Source organism: Lasioglossum baleicum, chromosome 15, assembly GCF_051020765.1.
Source record: "Lasioglossum baleicum chromosome 15, iyLasBale1, whole genome shotgun sequence".
Classification (NCBI taxonomy): Eukaryota; Metazoa; Arthropoda; class Insecta; order Hymenoptera; family Halictidae; genus Lasioglossum; species Lasioglossum baleicum.
Window position 1 is genome coordinate 575669 of NC_134943.1, and position 14880 is coordinate 590548.

Below are 14880 nucleotides of genomic sequence, written 5' to 3' on the forward strand. Positions count from 1 at the left end.
CGTCATTCTTTTCCGATTCAAATGAGCTCAAACACGATACAATTCGGTTTAGATTTATACTGGTTTAATCTACGATACAGTAAAACATCGATTATCCGAACTAGTCTGTAGGTGAGGATATAATCATGCAGAACTTTGTCGAGTTTAGACATTCTTTTATTGAACTTTTACCAACATAATCGTCACTCTTTTCCGATTGAAATGAGCCCAAACACGATACAATTAGGTTTAGATTTATACTCCTCTAATCCACAATTTTGTAGAACCTCGATTATCCGAACTAGTCTGTAGACGGGGATATCGTTATGCAGAAAATTGTTGTTTTCAGGGATTCTTTTATGGGACTTTTACCAACATAATCGTCATTCTTTTCCGATGCAAATGAGCTCAAACACGATATAAGTCGGTTTAGATTTATACTCGTTTAATCCACGATAATGTAGAACGTCGATTATCCGAACTAGTCTGTAGATGAGGATATCATTATCCAGAATTTTGTTGTTTTTAGGAATTCTGTTATGGTACTTTTACCAACATAGTCGTCTTTCTTTTCCTGGTAAATCGAGTCCAAGCTCGATACAATTTGGTTTGGAATTACTCGAGTAGTCCACGATTTTGTAGAACCTCGATTATCCGAACTAGTCTGTAGACGAGGAAATCGTTATGCAGAACATTGTTGTTTTCTGGGATTCGTTTATGGGACTTTTGCCAACATAATCGTCATTCTTTTCCGATTCAAATGAGCTCAAACACGATACAATTCGGTTTAGATTTATACTCGATTAGTCCACGATTTTGTAGAACCTCGATTATCCGAACTAGTCTGTAGACGAGGATATCGTTATTCAGAACATTGTTGTTTTCAGGGATTCTTTTATGGGACATTTACCAACATAATCGTCATTCTTTTCCGATTCAAATGAGCTTAAACACGATACAATTAGGTTTAGATTTATACTCGTTTAATCCACGATAATGTAGAACGTCGATTATCCGAACTAGTCTGTAGACGAGGATATCATTATCCAGAACTTTGTTGTTTTTAGGGATTCTGTTATGGTACTTTTACCAACATAGTCGTCACACTTTTCCGGTTAAATCGAGTCCAAGCTCGATACAATTCGGTTTAGAATTACTTGATGTGTCCACGATTTTGTAGAACCTCGATTATCCGAACTAGTCTGTAGATGAGGATATCGTTATGCAGAACTTTGTTGTTGTCAGGGATTCTTTTATGGAACTCATTCCAACATAATCGTCATTCTTTTCCGATTGAAATGAGCCCAAACACAATACAATTAGGTTTAGATTTATACTCGTCTAATCCACGATTTTGTAGAACCTCGATTATCCGAACTAGTCTGTAGACGAGGAAATCGTTATGCAGAACATTGTTGTTTTCTGGGATTCTTTTATGGGACTTTTGCCAACATAATCAGCCAACAACCGTAGTCCCGTTGAAAGCACCGGTTCTCGTTAGATCACCGAAGTTAAACAACGTGGAACGTGATCGGCACTAGGATGGGTGACCGTCTGGTCAAAAACCAGATAGTGACCCACCAGGGGTGTTTTTCACTTGTTGTTGGCAAAAAGGTGGTTCGGAACCCACCATAAACAGTAGGTCCCGCTGAAAAGGCGATGGTGAGAGTGGAAAAAGGAAGAGGATTGGTAAATGAATTTGAAACCCTGAGGGGACCAAATATCATGTCCATACCATACCAACATAATCGTCATTCTTTTCCGATTCAAATGAGCTCATACACGATACAATTCGGTTTAGATTTATACTCGTTTAATCCACGATAATGTAGAACGTCGATTATCCGAACTAGTCTGTAGATGAGGATAACATTATCCAGAACTTTGTTGTTTTTAGGGATTCTGTTATGGTACTTTTACAAACATAGTCGTCACACTTTTCCGGTTAAATCGAGTCCAAGCTCGATACAATTCGGTTTAGAATTACTTGATGTGTCCACGATTTTGTAGAACCTCGATTATCCGAACTAGTCTGTAGACGAAGATATAATTATGCAGAACTTTGTTGAGTTTAGACATTCTTTCATTGAACTTTTACCAATATAATCGTCACTCTTTTCCGGTTAAATCGAGTCCAAACTCGATACAGTTCAGTTTCGAATTACTCGAGTAGTCCACGATTTTGTAGAACCTCGATTATCCGAACTAGTCTGTAGACGAGGATATCGTTATGCAGAACTTTGTTGTTGTCAGGGATTCTTTTATGGAACTCATTCCAACATAATCGTCATTCTTTTCCGATTGAAATGAGCCCAAACACAATACAATTAGGTTTAGATTTATACTCGTCTAATCCACGATTTTGTAGAACCTCGATTATCCGAACTAGTCTGTAGACGAGGATATCGTTATGCAGAACATTGTTGTTTTCTGGGATTCTTTTATGGGACTTTTGCCAACATAATCGTCATTCTTTTCCGATTCAGATGAGCTCAAACACGATACAATTCGGTTTAGATTTATACTGGTTTAATCTAAGATACAGTAAAACATCGATTATCCGAACTAGTCTGTAGGTGAGGATATAATTATGCAGAACTTTGTTGAGTTTAGACATTCTTTTATTGAACTTTTACCAACATAATCGTCACTCTTTTCCGATTGAAATGAGCCCAAACACGATACAATTAGGTTTAGATTTATACTCGTCTAATCCACAATTTTGTAGAACCTCGATTATCCGAACTAGTCTGTAGACGAGGATATCGTTATGCAGAACTTTGTTGTTTTTAGGGATTCTGTTATGGTACATTTACCAACATAGTCGTCACACTTTTCCGGTTAAATCGAGTCCAAGCTCGATACAATTCGGTTTAGAATTACTTGATTAGTCCACGATTTTGTAGAACCTCGATTATCCGAACTAGTCTTTAGACGGGGATATCGTTATGCAGAACTTTGTTGTTGTCAGGGATTCTTTTATGGAACTCATTCCAACATAATCGTCATTCTTTTCCGATTGAAATGAGCCCAAACACAATACAATTAGGTTTAGATTTATACTCGTGTAATCCACGATTTTGTAGAACCTCGATTATCCGAACTAGTCTGTAGACGAGGATATCGTTATGCAGAACATTGTTGTTTTCTGGGATTCTTTTATGGGACTTTTGCCAACATAATCGTCATTCTTTTCCGATTCAAATGAGCTCAAACACGATACAATTCGGTTTAGATTTATACTGGTTTAATCTACGATACAGTAAAACATCGATTATCCGAACTAGTCTGTAGGTGAGGATATAATCATGCAGAACTTTGTTGAGTTTAGACATTCTTTTATTGAACTTTTACCAACATAATCGTCACTCTTTTCCGATTGAAATGAGCCCAAACACAATACAATTAGGTTTAGATTTATACTCGTCTAATCCACGATTTTGTAGAACCTCGATTATCCGAACTAGTCTGTAGACGAGGATATCGTTATGCAGAACTTTGGTGTTGTCAGGGATTCTTTTATGGAACTCTTACCAACATAATCGTCATTCTATTCCGATTGAAATGAGCCCAAACACGATACAATTAGAGGTTTAGATTTATACTCGTCTAATCCTCGATAATGTAGAACGTCGATTATCCGAACTAGTCTGTAGATGAGGATATCATTATCCAGAACTTTGTTGTTTTTAGGGATTCTGTTATGGTACATTTACCAACATAGTCGTCACACTGTTCCGGTTAAATCGAGTCCAAGCTCGATACAATTCGGTTTAGAATTACTCGATGTGTCCACGATTTTGTAGAACCTCGATTATCCGAACTAGTCTGTAGATGAGGATATCATTATCCAGAACTTTGTTGTTTTTAGGAATTCTGTTATGGTACTTTTACCAACATAGTCGTCACACTTTTCCGGTTAAATCGAGTCCAAGCTCGATACAATTCGGTTTGGAATTACTCGAGTAGTCCACGATTTTGTAGAACCTCGATTATCCGAACTAGTCTGTAGACGAGGAAATCGTTATGCAGAACATTGTTGTTTTCAGGGATTCTGTTATGGTACATTTACCAACATAGTCGTCACACTTTTCCGGTTAAATCGAGTCCAAGCTCGATACAATTCGGTTTGGAATTACTCGAGTAGTCCACGATTTTGTAGAACCTCGATTATCCGAACTAGTCTGTAGACGAGGATATCGTTATGCAGAACTTTGTTGTTGTCAGGGATTCTTTTATGGAACTCTTACCAACATAATCGTCATTCTTTTCCGATTGAAATGAGCCCAAACACAATACAATTCGGTTTGGAATTACTCGAGTAGTCCACGATTTTGTAGAACCTCGATTATCCGAACTAGTCTGTAGACGAGGATATCGTTATGCAGAACTTTGTTGTTTTCAGGGATTCTTTTATGGGACTTTTACCAACATAATCGTCATTCTTTTCCGATGCAAATGAGCTCAAACACGATACAAGTCGGTTTAGATTTATACTAGTTTAATCCACGATAATGTAGAACGTCGATTATCCGAACTAGTCTGTAGATGAGGATATCATTATCCAGAACGTTGTTGTTTTTAGGGATTCTGTTATGGTACATTTACCAACATAATCGTCATTCTTTTCCGATTCAAATGAGCTCAAACACGATACAATTCGGTTTAGATTTATACTCGATTAGTCCACGATTTTGTAGAACCTCGATTATCCGAACTAGTCTGTAGACGAGGAAATCGTTATGCAGAACATTGTTGTTTTCAGGGATTCTTTTATGGTACTTTTACCAACATAATCGTCATTCTTTTCCGATTCAAATGAGCTCATACACGATACAATTCGGTTTAGATTTATACTCGTTTAATCCACGATAATGTAGAACCTCGATTATCCGTACTAGTCTGCAGACGAGGATATAATTATGCAGAACTTTGTCGAGTTTAGACATTCTTTTATAGAACTTTTACCAACATAATCGTCACTCTTTTCCCATTCAAATCAGAACAGACACGATACAATTCGGTTTAGATTTATACTCGTTTAATCCACGATAATGTAGAACGTCGATTATCCGAACTAGTCTGTAGATGAGGATAACATTATCCAGAACTTTGTTGTTTTTAGGGATTCTGTTATGCTACTTTTACAAACATAGTCGTCACACTTTTCCGGTTAAATCGAGTCCAAGCTCGATACAGTTCAGTTTCGAATTACTCGAGTAGTCCACGATTTTGTAGAACCTCGATTATCCGAACTAGTCTGTAGACGAGGATATCGTTATGCAGAACTTTGTTGTTGTCAGGGATTCTTTTATGGAACTCTTACCAACATAATCGTCATTCTTTTCCGATTGAAATGAGCCCAAACACAATACAATTAGGTTTAGATTTATACTCGTCTAATCCACGATTTTGTAGAACCTCGATTATCCGAACTAGTCTGTAGATAAGGATAACATTATCCAGAACTTTGTTGTTTTTAGGGATTCTGTTATGGTACTTTTACAAACATAGTCGTCACACTTTTCCGGTTAAATCGAGTCCAAGCTCGATACAGTTCGGCTTGGAATTACTCGATGTGTCCACGATTTTGTAGAACCTCGATTATCCGAACTAGTCTGTAGACGAGGAAATCGTTATGCAGAACATTGTTGTTTTCTGGGATTCTTTTATGGGACTTTTGCCAACATAGTCGTCACACTTTTCCGGTTAGATCGAGTCCAAGCTCGATACAATTCGGTTTGGAATTACTCGAGTAGTCCACGATTTTGTAGAACCTCGATTATCCGAACTAGTCTGTAGAGGAGGAAATCGTTATGCAGAACATTGTTGTTTTCAGGGATTCTGTTATGGTACATTTACCAACATAGTCGTCACACTTTTCTGGTTAAATCGAGTCCAAGCTCGATACAATTCGGTTTGGAATTACTCGAGTAGTCCACGATTTTGTAGAACCTCGATTATCCGAACTAGTCTGTAGACGAGGATATCGTTATGCAGAACTTTGTTGTTGTCAGGGATTCTTTTATGGAACTCTTACCAACATAATCGTCATTCTTTTCCGATTGAAATGAGCCGAAACACAATACAATTAGGTTTAGATTTATACTCGTTTAATCCACGATAATGTAGAACGTCGATTATCCGAACTAGTCTGTAGACGAGGATATCGTTATGCAGAACATTGTTGTTTTCTGGGATTCTTTTATCGGACTTTTACTAACATAATCGTCATTCTTTTCCGATGCAAATGAGCTCAAACACGATACAAGTCGGTTTAGATTTATACTCGTTTAATCCACGATAATGTAGAACGTCGATTATCCGAACTAGTCTGTAGATGAGGATATCATTATCCAGAACTTTGTTGTTTTTAGGGATTCTGTTATGGTACATTTACCAACATAGTCGTCACACTTTTCCGGTTAAATCGAGTCCAAGCTCGATACAATTCGGTTTGGAATTACTCGATGTGTCCACGATTTTGTAGAACCTCGATTATCCGAACTAGTCTGTAGACGAGGAAATCGTTATGCAGAACATTGTTGTTTTCTGGGATTCTTTTATGGGACTTTTGCCAACATAATCAGCCAACAACCGTAGTCCCGTTGAAAGCACCGGGAGTCGACCGTGGACCTTCAAGGGAGACGGACGCACCGACCGCAAGCCCGTCGGAACGAACCGAAACCTTCAAAGAAGACTAGGAGACAAAGAATTCTCGGTGAATATAACAGCTCAAAATTCAGAAAAATTAGTGATACACTCCTCAATCCGCAGGGGGTCTTCCCCCCTGACAATGAGAGAGATGAAGAAGTCAACAACGACAAAAAAGACCAGGGGATCAACAAAAAAGCGTTTAATAACATAATAAAGGCGGTTAAAAATGAAGAATGGCTAGACGGAACTGCTCTCCCCCTCGATAATAAATTAATCAAAATCCTTAAAACAAAAAAGGACAGAATAAAAGTGCAACCAAAACCGATAATTACAGAAAAAACGAAGCATCGATTAAATACTAGTCTGAAAACACGTGAAGCCAAAATGCCAAAAACACAAAGTAGTACAAAAAAACTCAAAGAAGCACCAAAGAAAGGAGGAGACAAAAACAAAGAAGATATGCAACAAATGATAGATAGCCTAAAAAATACTATCGAAAAACTAACTAAACAGCTAGAAGAAGAGAAGGCAAGAAATGCATATCGACACACAGAAGTTAGCGGAACAGAAACAGCGAAAAGGAAAAACCCAGGTAGAGGGAATATAGATAAAGACGAAACATCGAAAAACGCTATACCAAATAAGGACACCAACATCGAAGGGACAGCGGAATCAACCCCCAAGAAAACGAGGCTCGGAAACAAAGGGGAAGGCCAAGCCGACCAAACGGGCCCAGGAGGGACCATAAACACACAGATGGACACAGACGAACTGCAGGACCTAAACACAGAAGAAGAAACAGGGATCACAGGTACTAGGACTGACCCAACTCCAACACAGACATCAAACCAAAGAAAGCAACACGAGTCAGAGGTAACAAAAGCAGTAAAACCTCCGGTAATACATATATACGAATCTTCGCAAAATGTAACATATAGAATAGCCAAAGAGACTTTAGGATTAAACAATTTTAGAATTAAGCACGTTAATAGCAAAAAACATTATTTACAATTAGATAAAATAGAAGAGTATACTAAGGTAGTAGAAACGCTGAAACAAAGGAAAATAAAATTCTTTTCCTACACACCAAAGAATATAAAACCAAAAACAATATTATTAAAAGGAATTGATAGTAGTTTTTCGACGGAAGAAATATTAGATGAATTTAGAAAAAGTAATTTAGAAAACGTAGAAATCCTAAAAATTTCGAATTTTTCAACAATCAAGTCATCTAAAAACAATAGACAGTTACCTTTTTACATTGTGCAAATCTCACCAGACAGCGATTTGAAAATGTTAACCAGCACTAAATATATTCTAAATCAAGCAATCAGCTGGGAAAATATAAGAAAAAAAGAGCCAATAATATGTACGCGTTGTCAAAGAGCAGGGCATTCGGCCGCAAACTGCCAACTAGATTACAGATGTGTGAAATGCGAAAATAACCACGAACCCGGTAAATGCACCATAGCAAAAAATGAGGTTATCGATAAAAATAAGTTATTTTGCGTTAGATGTAGAAGTCATGGTCATCCCGCATCTTATAAAGGATGCCCAAAATTTAAAGAGATAAAAGACAGATTTTTAATGAACAAAAATAAAAAAATAGAAGTAAGAAATGCAATTTTAGGAAATAGAAATAACTTTCTCACACAACAAAGATTACAAACAAATAAAACATATTCACAATGTCTCACAAGTGGGGAACATAATATACACAACCATAGCCAATTACAAATAGGAACTCAAAACGAAACAATGCAAAGACAAAGTAAAAATACAACATTACCACAACAACCAACACAAACAAATGCAGACACAATTGTATACAAACAACAGCAAACAGATCACCATTTAGCTGAATTCAAAGAATTCTTCATACAACGAATGGACAGAATTGAAAACCTAATTGCACAAAATACAAACCTAATTACACAAAATACAAACAACATAGAGAAACTAAGACGGATGTTCCATGGAATTGACACAGATATAAACGAAACAGACGAAAACATAACAATCACAGACACACAAAATGGCTAACGCAAACAACACACCAAATAACATACATTATAATTTAATATCAGCAAATGTTAACTCAATAGTAACTAACGAAAGAAGACATAACATAACACAAATGATAAATCAAAAGAATCCAGATTTCTTGCTATTGAATGAAACAAAACTAAAACAGCAACACTGCCCCAAATTTAACAATTATAGAATGATAAGGAACGACAGAAAATCAGCAAATGGAGGAGGAGTAGCTATTCTAGTCAAAAAGGAAATAGAATTTGAAAGCATAACGATACCAAAAACCTTAAGTATTATAGAAATAGTTATCTTAAAAATTAAAATAAGTAACAATAACAATTTATTTATTATATCAATATATGCGCCAGGAGTAGAATCTACAGAATTCATAAACGAACTAGAATATATAGTAAAATGGCTAGAATTAGAAAAAATAAACAACTTTTATATTATAGCAGGCGACCTAAACGCAAAGCATCCAAACTGGAAAAACCATTATTATAACGGCAGAGGATTAGCTCTCGCAAACTGGCTAGACGATAATAGTATCCAATTCAGAATGTCTCTAAAAAATACAAATATACCAACATTTTATAGGGGCAACTCATATATTGATGTAGGTCTGATTGACAGCAGAATAAACTTACACAATGTAAATACAGATAACACAATAAAAACAATCATTATGGATAGCGATCATAGGGCAATCAACATACAATTTTCACTCCCAAACAAAGAAGACAGAATATGTTTTACAACACCAAACAGACCACTCATATATAATAAAACAAAATGGCCTGATTTCAAAAAGTATTTAACCACGAACTACAACAATAGTATACCGGCAGACAGAAATCTAACAAACCAAGAAATTGACGAGGGACTAGCACTAATTAATGAATCAATAGAAAAAGCAATTGACAGACACGTACCCAAACAAACAGAATACAACTCCACTGAAATGTATTTGAATAGAAAAATTAAAGACTTACTCAAGACAAAAAGTAAATTGATCTCTATTTTAAATAACGAATATAGAAAACCATCTATTCAAGCTCACGTTATAATAAAAGAAACAAAAGAATTAATTAAAAGGTGTAAAATTCAAATCAAACAAGAATTCCAATCATCGGTAAACAGATACTGGGAAAACAAGATTAAAAAGATACCTTTACACTCAAATAAAACGTTCCCACAATTGAACCCCATTTTCAGAAAAAAGAACAAAATAGAAATTCCAAATTTAGAAATAAATAACAATAACACAAAGATAATAGAAGAAGCAGAAATCCCGCTAGACACAATATACAAAAACGAAAAAAATAATTTCATCATAACAAACGAAAAAGATAAAATGAATGTAATTGGAGCAAGTTTTGCAGCAGTCTACTCACAAAACAAAGAACTAGGTAAAAGAAGACTCACAGAACTTATCGAAGAACATAATAAAAAATTAATGGAAGAAATTAAAGAAGCAACGATAACGGGGAAAAGCTTAATACAGTTCACAGAAAGCAACCGAGCAACGAATCCCTCATGGGACGAAGACCCAAAATACTTCACAAACGTATACATGATGGATAGAATATTTCAAACACTAAATAATAAAAAATCTGCAGGACCGGACAAAATACCTAATATAGTTCTAAAGAATCTACCGAGTCGAATCATAGACGAGTACACAATTCTATTCAATAATTGCCTAAACAATTCTTATTTCCCAAATGAATGGAAAACGGCCAAGGTCATACCAATCTGCAAAAAAGGAAAAGATCCAACACAACCCACAAGCTATAGACCAATCAGTTTACTACCGAACATATCTAAAGTGTTCGAAATTCTAATAAAAAATTCACTAGAATCATTTTACGAGAAAATTAAAATAATCCCAGACGAACAGTTCGGATTTAGATACAAAATGAGCACCGTACATGCATTACAAAAATTAACTTCAGATATACACGAAGCAATAGACAACAAAGAAAGTGTAGCAGCATGTCTAATAGATTTAGAGAAGGCATTCGACACAATATGGGTGAAGGGCCTACTATATAAATTAAACAAAAAGGGATGCCCAGCCCATCTTATAAAAATAATTGCAAGCATGCTAAACAATAAAAAATTTTTTGTTTCCTTAGATAACAAAAAAAATGAACTGTTTGATGTGATCGACGGTCTACAGCAGGGAACTGTAACGGCTCCAGTATTATTCAACTTCTATAATGCAGACATCCCAAAACTATTCAATATTCTAGATTCAAATGATATAAAAGTACTCTTTTTCGCAGACGATCTCATAGTGTACATAAAAGGAAAAAACGTATTCAAATTACAAGAAAAAATGCAAGAAATCTTCAACAAAATTAATGACTATTATATGACATGGAAACTAAAGATTAATCCCACAAAATGCGAAACAATTTTATTTAGACGGAAATTAACAAACCAATGTCAAACATTTCGAAAAACATATAAATTATTCAAAATAAAATCAAACAATACAAGCATTCCACACAAAGATATAGTCCGTTACTTAGGTGTACATCTGGATGATCGTCTGATGTTAACTAAACACGTAAAAATTCAATTAGAAAAAGCAAGAAAAGCCTTCATGGCAAACAGTAGAATCTTCTTCTCAAAATACCTAAAAACAAAAATTAAAATCCTATGTTATATGCTGTTAATCAGGCCTATCATCACATATGGATGCCCAATATGGTATAATATAAGCCCGCACCTAATGGAAAAAATAAGAGCATTCGAAAGAAAATGCCTTAGAGCTTGTACATACATGTACAGGAGTAGCCATTCAAACTTCTTAAAATATGAAAGTTGCAAAAACTTATATAACAAAGCAAACATCCCAAGAATAGACAACCACATAATAAAACTGATAAGAAACTACTTCGCCAAATCAAACAAAATAGATAGGAACAATCTGATCATGACATCACTATACCCACACGATGAATATTACACAAAAACACTCGAAACAGGCAATATTCCTCCCGAAGCATTTCTTCTACTAGATAAAACAGGCAGAATTACAGACAATAACAACATTCCAATAATATACCACCTAAATAGAAAATCTAACGACAAAAGAATAATGTACCCACCAAACATAAACAGTATGAACACAACACACAAAATCCTATACAACACGGCAATTCCAGATAGAGATATCAAAGATTGTTACACCAAAAATAAAAAAAGATATTGGTGGTTAAACAACTAATCTTGAAAACTGTTGTAAATATTTAAATATAGGTAGGACTAATTAGTTTTATGCTTTTTTATTGTTTCTATTCGTTTAGTTGTCTTGTTTTTTAGGAGTATAGATGTACATAGTGTAAATAGTGTAGATAGTGTAAATAGTTACCATAACCTTTTTTTCTCGATACCCTGAAGATCAGAAACCAAACCGTTACCTTTTTTTAACTTTTTTTTGCGGAAACTAAAACTAAGAAAAACAAAATTACAAATGTTAATTAGTATATAAGTTATGAGATAAAGACTAGTAAAACTGATAGATTAAGTTAATGTAAAGATATGGTTGTGAGCGTCACTAAGGGACCAGGCAATATGTATTTAAGACTAGAAAAACTCACGTAGCTTATTCTCTACCCTGATCAATGTAAAAACCCTTTGTATACATTGAATTTTTGAATAAAAATCTTCAAAAAAAAAAAAGTTGAAAGCACCGGTTCTCGTTAGATCACCGAAGTTAAACAACGTGGAACGTGATCGGCACTAGGATGGGTGACCGTCTGGTCAAAAACCAGAAAGTGACCCACCAGGGGTGTTTTTCACTTGTTGTTGGCAAAAAGGTGGTTCGGAACCCACCATAAACAGTAGGTCCCGCTGATAAGGCGATGGTGAGAGTGGAAAAAGGAAGAGGATTGGTAAATGAATTTGAAACCCTGAGGGGACCAAATATCATGTCCATACCAAACCAATATAATCGTCATTCTTTTCCGATACAAATGAGCTCATACACGATACAATTCGGTTTAGATTTATACTCGTTTAATCCACGATAATGTAGAACCTCGATTATCCGAACTAGTCTGCAGACAAGGATATAATTATGCAGAACTTTGTCGAGTTTAGACATTCTTTTATAGAACTTTTACCAACATAATCGTCACTCTTTTCCCATTCAAATCAGAACAAACACGATACAATTCGGTTTAGATTTATACTCGTTTAATCCACGATAATGTAGAACGTCGATTATCCGAACTAGTCTGTAGATGAGGATAACATTATCCAGAACTTTGTTGTTTTTAGGGATTCTGTTATGGTACTTTTACAAACATAGTCGTCACACTTTTCCGGTTAAATCGAGTCCAAGCTCGATACAATTCGGTTTAGAATTACTTGATTAGTCCACGATTTTGTAGAACCTCGATTATCCGAACTAGTCTGTAGACGAAGATATAATTATGCAGAACTTTGTTGAGTTTAGACATTCTTTTATTGAACTTTTACCAATATAATCGTCACTCTTTTCCGATTCAAATCAGAACAACCACGAAACAATTCGGTTTAGATTTATACTCGTTTAATCCACGATAATGTAGAACCTCTATTATCCGAACTAGTCTGTAGACGAGGATATCGTTATGCAGAAAATTGTTGTTTTCAGGGATTCTTTTATGGGACTTTTACCAACATAATCGTCATTCTTTTCCGATGCAAATGAGCTCAAACACGATACAAGTCGGTTTAGATTTATACTCGTTTAATCCACGATAATGTAGAACGTCGATTATCCGAACTAGTCTGTAGACGAGGAAATCGTTATGCAGAACTTTGTTGAGTTTAGACATTCTTTTATTGAACTTTTCCCAATATAATCGTCACTCTTTTCCGGTTAAATCGAGTCCAAACTCGATACAGTTCAGTTTCGAATTACTCGAGTAGTCCACGATTTTGTAGAACCTCGATTATCCGAACTAGTCTGTAGACGAGGATATCGTTATGCAGACCTTTGTTGTTGTCAGGGATTCTTTTATGGAACTCTTACCAACATAATCGTCATTCTTTTCCGATTGAAATGGGCCCAAACACAATACAATTAGGTTTAGATTTATACTCGTCTAATCCACGATTTTGTAGAACCTCGATTATCCGAACAAGTCTGTAGACGAGGATATCATTATCCAGAACTTTGTTGTTTTTAGGGATTCTGTTAAGGTACATTTACCAACATAATCGTCACTCTTTTCCGATTCAAATGAGAACAAACACGATACAATTCGGTTTAGATTTATACTCGTTTAATCCACGATAATGTAGAACGTCGATTATCCGATCTAGTCTGTAGATGAGGATATCATTATCCAGTACTTTGTCATTTTTAGGGATTCAGTAATGGTACATTTACCAACATAGTCGTCACACTTTTCCGGTTAAATCGAGTCCAAGCTCGATACAATTCGGTTTGGAGTTACTCTAGTAGTCCACGATTTTGTAGAACCTCGATTATGCGAACTAGTCTGTAGATGAGGATATCGTTATGCAGAACTTTGTTGTTGTCAGGGATTCTTTTATGGAACTCATTCCAACATAATCGTCATTCTTTTCCGATTGAAATGAGCCCAAACACAATACAATTAGGTTTAGATTTATACTCGTCTAATCCACGATTTTGTAGAACCTCGATTATCCGAACTAGTCTGTAGACGAGGATATCGTTATGCAGAACATTGTTGTTTTCTGGGATTCTTTTATGGGACTTTTGCCAACATAATCGTCATTCTTTTCCGATTCAGATGAGCTCAAACACGATACAATTCGGTTTAGATTTATACTGGTTTAATCTAAGATACAGTAAAACATCGATTATCCGAACTAGTCTGTAGGTGAGGATATAATTATGCAGAACTTTGTTGAGTTTAGACATTCTTTTATTGAACTTTTACCAACATAATCGTCACTCTTTTCCGATTGAAATGAGCCCAAACACGATACAATTAGGTTTAGATTTATACTCGTCTAATCCACAATTTTGTAGAACCTCGATTATCCGAACTAGTCTGTAGACGAGGATATCGTTATGCAGAACTTTGTTGTTTTTAGGGATTCTGTTATGGTACATTTACCAACATAGTCGTCACACTTTTCCGGTTAAATCGAGTCCAAGCTCGATACAATTCGGTTTGGAGTTACTCTAGTAGTCCACGATTTTGTAGAACCTCGATT

The 14880-nt window shown here is 35.5% G+C and overlaps 1 long non-coding RNA gene across 1 annotated transcript; it reads right to left on the reverse strand.

The window, feature by feature from the left end:
• Positions 1 to 7220: 7220 nt before the first annotated feature.
• LOC143216310 (uncharacterized) lies at positions 7221 to 12384 on the reverse strand. Its single transcript, XR_013010547.1, has 2 exons — positions 12282 to 12384; positions 7221 to 12133 (listed from the first exon to the last, which is right to left on the reverse strand). It is a non-coding gene; the product is annotated as an uncharacterized LOC143216310 (long non-coding RNA).
• Between the last annotated feature and the right edge of the window lie 2496 nt (positions 12385 to 14880).